Raw genomic sequence first — 6,440 nt, 5'->3', positions numbered from 1 at the left:
ATGCCTGACAACAAAGGGCACCTCCATCTTGGATACACATTGTGGTTTCTTTTCATCCTCTTCGGCCCTTTCATGCTCTGCTTTTGTTCTTGCCATTTAGATCAGAGAATAAAACCCTTTCAAAGGCTATAAATTCAAAACACAGGCAATTAGGGGGCCTCTCTGTGGTTGCAGCCCCCTGTAGTCTCTTTAAAATGCAATCGCTTGTGTAGTAAAACAAATGACCAAGCAGAGGCCGGCAGCGTCTCCTGTGTGTCACCACCCAGCCAATACTTACTGAGCACCTAGTACGAGCTGGTGTGCAGGGAGGTGCTGGGGATTCAGTGTGGTACATGACTGACCAGATCGCTGCTCCATGCCTCAGTTTCCCCAGGGGGGACTGACTCGGCCTTGGGGTTCTCTTTTTTTTTAAATTTTTTTTTTAATGTTTTATTTATTTCTAGGAGAGAGAGAGAGACAGCGTGAGCAGGGGAGGGTCAGAGAGAGAGGGAGTCACAGGCTCCAGGCTCTGAGCTGGCAGTCAGCACAGAGCCCGACGCGGGGCTCGAACCCACGAACCACGAGATCATGACCTAAGCGAAAGTCGGACGTTTAACCGACTAAGCCACCCGGGCGCCTCGGCCTTGGGGTTTTCACATGGTGCTCTCTGAAACCTGGGCGAGGATCCCAGTCATGTACTGTGACTGCGGTAGCTTGTGGCCCGAGTGGGTTTGCCTTGCTCTGTTCTAGGTGCTCCATTTCCCTATACCATTCTGTTTAAAGAAAGAAGTCTATAACTGAAAAAAAAATTTAAAAAGGGTGGCGGGCCAGGAGCACCCCGGGCCAAGGAATCCCTACGGCGTTTTCCAGATGGAGTGTTCTGTGATGCTGACAGCTAAGGAGACTGCAGATTCCTCAGGCTGTCGGGACGCAGAGAGACGGACACCCAGAAGCGGCTGGGCCGCCTTTAGGGTGCTTCCTCGCCGGATGACCGATAGATCCCCTGCCTTCATTTGAAATAGGATGAGGACCCTTGTTGAGTGTTGGAAAGCGAGCGGGCCAAGGGCTTTCCGCACCCGCCCTTCTCAGGTTCGCATCCCTGCCTTTGCTGGTGGACCTTCGCCTGGGCCGGCGGCCTTCCTGGCCCGCCCTCCTCCGAGCTCCCCCTGCCCGCCCCGCCCTCCGCGCACCTGCCCTGTGGCGATCTGGGTTCCGCCCTCTCTGCCTGGCCGGACTGCACAGTCTCGGAACACGATGTGTGTCCACGAACGCACTGGATGAGGGCCTTGGAGCCCTGTTTGTGCTACTTATTCTCGGGGCCCTGCCCCGCACCCCGTGCCCTTCCTGGGGGTTCTCCTGAAATGCAGGCGAGCCCAGTGGGCCGTGTGCAGAGGAAGACCTCTGAAACCTTCAGTAACCTTCAAAATTAGCAGTATGTGTTCATGCAACTATTTGGGGAAGCACTTGGCTTGCCTGGGAATGGTGAAGCTGTGTCTATCCCACGGTCCAGTGATTTCCGCCGCGCACAGACCCTGGAGAAACGCGTGCGTCAGGGCACCAGGGTGTGGGACACGCGTCCCTACTACAGCATTGCCGCCGATAGCCCCAAATCAGGGATGCCCTGCTGTCCACTCTCAGAATGCACAAAGGAAGCGTGATATGGTCGCGCGAGGGGATACTACACAGCAACGGACACGAGTGAACTTCAGTTACAGGTGATATGGCTGATGTCAGCAGCAGGGGTGTAGAAGGAACCAGAAGAAGAACAAGGAAAATGTAATCAAATAAGCTGGGAGGGTTGTTCCTTTTAGGGGAAGGGAGGTGACTGTGAGGGAGGAGAGGCAGCTGCGGCCCTGGGGCTTTGCATCTTGGCCCCGGGGCTTCACAGAACCACTGTTCCTGACGCTGGAAACATGTGTCGTGCTCTCTGCTGTATGTGCACCTCATCGGAAAACACTATGAGAGGGGCGCTTGGGTGGCTCAGTCATCTTGATTCTTAATTTCGGCTCAGGTCATGATCTAATGGCTCGTGAGTTCGAGCCCTGCTTTGGGCTCTGTGCCGACAGTGCACAGCCTGCTTGGGATTCTCTCTCTCCCTCTCTCTGCCCCTTCCCCACTCACTCGCTCGCTCTCTCAACATGAATAAATATACTTTAAAAAATATGAGAAGTAATGAAAGCCTGTGGTAAATAACACTTCCAAAAATGTAGAAGGGCATAAAATCACAAGTGGAAAATAAAAACCTTCATCTTCCTACAAGTCCCCTCCAGCCCCCCCTTTTAGTCCCTGGAACTGATTACCATCAACACCCTGAGGGGCTGGGCAAGGCCATCCAGCACTGATCCGAGGGCACTTTGCACCACCACATGCACGTAGAGCCTTTTTAATAACTGTGCGTGTTTTCCTAAATTGGATTGTAACAGGCCAGCTGTCCTGGGAGCTGGGGTTGAATCTCTGAAGAATGTTATCTCTTGGAGATTTTTCTATGGTAAACGCTGGACCACCTGATTTTCTTAAGTGGTCACTTGCTATTTCACTGTACGGGCAACCACCACCTATGTCATAGGCCATGACGTGCAGACACTCGGGAGGTTTCCAGATCTTTCTACGGCAATTCTGAAGTCACACAGGAGACTTGACATACAAGTGTCTTAACTAATTTTCAAAAGTTTTCTCATCCGGAAGCATTTTCTCCCACTTAGGGGGTTTGGTAAATGCTTGGCCTGGTAGACGATACCTTCTCCATGCTGCCCTCTCAGAGGGATTCGTTTCCTGCTCTCGGAGGAATTAGGGCTGCAAAATCTGGAAGGTCAAAAATGTGACCCAGAAAGTCACGCAGGTAGCAGCAACTCAGGCCACCTGTGCAGAAAGAGGGGACCAGAACCTTCTCCAAAGCCTCCTGGGAAAGGGAAAGCTTTCGTGTGTGTGTGTGTGTGTAAACGTACGTGTTTCCCTGCAGCAGCTGCCGCTGATTTTACGGGGAGACAACATCTTCTACAATATGACAACAGTCAATATAAATCCAATTGGACGTAATGACTGGATTTCTCTCCTCCCACAGAGATGGCGACAGTGATTTCTCAGATGCCTTTTAGTTACAGACAAGTTTCTGAACAGAATAATTAGGTTTGGGTCTTTGCAGCCGGCCCTATTGGACTATTGATTATCCACTACAATCTCCTGCCCTGCGGATGTCTGGGCGTGCGGTCAGCATAGCAAGTGGGTAAAGACGGCTCTGAGGGGGGCGGGCCCCCACAGAGCTGCGTCCCAAGTTTCTGCCCGCCCCCCACCGAGTGCTGAGGACCACCTGTGGGCACCCCCAGTGTCAGACACCAGCTGCCCCCAAGCCATGAAGGTCCCCACTGCCCTGGCCTCGCACCTGTGTGACATCGGGCAAGGCTGTGTCCCTCTCTGCGTGTCTCCTTGTGTGGAAAGGGCAGCCTTTGGAGACCCAGTAACCTCCAAGGCCCCTTCCAGCCCTAACGTCCTATCCCAGTGCTGCCAAGAAGAAATCGGAGGAGGCCACGAACTTGAACCATGCAGGTAATTTAAAACTTTCTAGCAGCCACATGAAAAGAAGCAACAGGTGAAATTAGTTTTCGTCATATATTTTATTTGACCCAGTGTATGTGGACTAGTATCGTTTCAGCATGTAAACAATACAGAAGTTATTATGCAATACTTTACATTTTTTGTACTAAGTCTCTGCAATCCAGGGTGTATTAAAATACAATGTAAGTACTGACAGCGCCTCTCAAGCCTGGTTGCATTTCAAGCACCCCCNTCCCGTGGTCCCCTCTCTGAGTCGCTCTGCACAAGTTTCCTCGGGGAGACAAAGGAGGGAAAGAGCACTTGCTTTGCTGTCAAGGAATTAATGATCCTGTTGGGGGAAAAAAAAAGAACGAGCCCAGATGAACGTATTGGGTTCATTACGTTCGTGAACCTATTGGCTCACTGCACTCTGGGTAATGCTTTAGTGGGGAGCAGAGTGACAGGGCTTCACGCTTTCTCGGAAGTAGAAGCCCAGGGAGGGTGGCAGAAGTTACCCCAGGCTTGACTGCCCTGTGGAGAGAGGACCTGAGCTGGGCTCTGGGGCCAAGAATATNGATTGCAGATGACCCTTAAGTGCACTAGGCACCAGGGTTTAGGTGTGAGTATCAGGGAGCTACCTTAGGCTCTTGAGCTGGGGCAGGGCTCGTTGGCAGCTGTGGTTTATGAAGATCAGCTGGGCTCCTAAGGCCTGGAGGCAGCACCTGGCGCGGGGGAGGCAGGTCAGGGGTCTGCTGGGGCAGGAGCTGGTGATGCAGATTGGGGGTTAAGAGGAAAAAAAGAGTGATTCCATGGAATTGGAGGAAGCCTGTGCCATGGCCGTGCTTTGATGGGAAAAATGTTCCCAGTGTGATGACATCTTTGCTTCTTGCTGGGCTCCCTCGCCCAAGGGCAGGAAGGTCCTTGTAGGACCTGGATGGATCTGCCTAAGCAAAGACTCGGAGTCAAGAAGGAACAGAGGCTGCGGGATCAGGGGGCCAGGATGGCTACAGGGGAGGGGGCATGAATGAGTCAATGACCCAATACTTGAACAAGCAGAGATAGCCGTTCCTCATGGCATCATCAACTGAATGGGCTTTCCGGTGAGTCAGTGGCATGGTGGGAAAAAGGCTTTTCAAGCCAAACCAGGTAGGAGGAGACGGGGCTTTGATAGGTAGAAGAAGGTGACAGTGTAAGGGGAGGGGTCTCTTTTGCAAAGGCAAGGGGCCAGCCTGGGCGTGGCACATACTGGGCGGGAGGGGAGACACCTGTCAGGGCAGGGGACATTTCAGTTAGTTACCCTTAGATGGCCACTTACTGCTTAGGTGATCGGGGACCATGAGTCAACCACAGCCTTCACTGAATACTTATTCTGTGCCAGGCAGAGACGCTCGGGAGGTGGGGGTGATGTGGTGAGCAAGACATCAGAGGCCCTGACCTCAGCTTGCTTGGAGGAGGATGCAAAAGTCAGACACTAATCACAGCCTCAGGGAAATTGGAATTATAATAAGAAGTGGCAGGAATGACGGATTTAGGGACCTATCCATATAGCATGGGGGTCATACGCATAAGGGTCCGAGAGGACTTCCCTGAGCGGAAATACTTTTCCATCCATTTACTTTTTTTTCTTTCAAAAGTTTACTTAGTATCAAGCAAGAAGAGACTTTATTTAACACTAGGGAACACTCCAAGTCTTTAGTTACAGAAGAATACCACGTTATTCTATGGAATCCTTTAAAATGAGAGGTGAGGCTTATGTTAAAAGTCTATCCATGTACTTTTAATTTACTTGTATCTTGACCTGAGACATAAAGGCTAAGGAGGCATTAACTGGGTAAGAGGGAACACGGGAAGACCCTCTAGGCTGCAGAACTGGCCTGGGCAAAGGCCCAGGGGTGAGAAGGAGCACAGGGTGTATGGACAGATGGGAGACTAGGAATGAGAAAGATAATCAGACAAAGAGGAAGAGCTTCTCAGGCAGAAGGAGCAGAGTGTGCAAAGGCCCTGAGGCAGAGAACCCACCTTGAGAAGAGCCCACTGTGGCTAGAGAGGGAAGGCAGGGCAGAGTGGTGCAAGAGGCATGGAGGCTGTGTGGCCGAGACTGGTGAGGGCCTTTCAGGTTGGGGCTCCTCAAGCCGCCATGCTGGGACCCTTGGGACTCACAAAGACATCTGAATCCATGTGAGAGCCTCGGAAATTATGAGGGGTTTTGATTTCAGATTAGAGGCAAGGGCAGCATTGCAAATGAAAATGGAGGGAGTGGTTGAGGCTAGACAGGTGGGTCCCTTGGGCCAGAGTTGAAGACATTTGACGTTATCCCAAGCGCAAGACCACTGAAGGGCTTTAGACCAGGGGATGGCATGACCGCACTGGGGGCTCTCTCCAGCCGGTGGTGAGGAGGGTGGATGCGGGGAGGCCTGGGTAGCTATGGCGTAGCCACCCCCTTGGTCCAAGTGAGCGTGGAAAATCAAGCCATAAAGCTAAGGCAACACTGCTCTTCACAGCTAGCTGGCCCCTCGGCAGACTTCAATTACAGCCACTGTCCTCAGACGAGTTGGTGATTCTATTAAAGTGGCCAAACCTAGAGACCTGCATTTTACAGATAATGCCACATGAAGCCAGTTAATCCAGTGATTGAATTATGAAGTTAGAGCATCTATGCCTTAATTTTATTGGCAGTCAGCAAGGCATCCTTCAAGTAAATTGACATTTGCTTGGCCACTGCTTCCTCAGCCACAATAGGTTTGGTTAAATTTTGAACAGAAAATGTTCCTTTGCAGTGAGCAGGACTCCGAAACAAATGGAAATGAAATGCACTGGTTCCCAGTTGTAGCCTCATTATGTGTATATATGCTCAGCGACTGATAGAGCTGGCCTCAAACACACACACACACACACACACACACACACACACACACACACACATGACCCTG

This window comes from Crocuta crocuta, unplaced genomic scaffold (genome assembly GCF_008692635.1).
Source record: "Crocuta crocuta isolate KB4526 unplaced genomic scaffold, BGI_CrCroc_1.0 scaffold138, whole genome shotgun sequence".
NCBI lineage: Eukaryota > Metazoa > Chordata > Mammalia > Carnivora > Hyaenidae > Crocuta > Crocuta crocuta.
Note: the sequence above shows the minus strand (reverse complement) of the source record.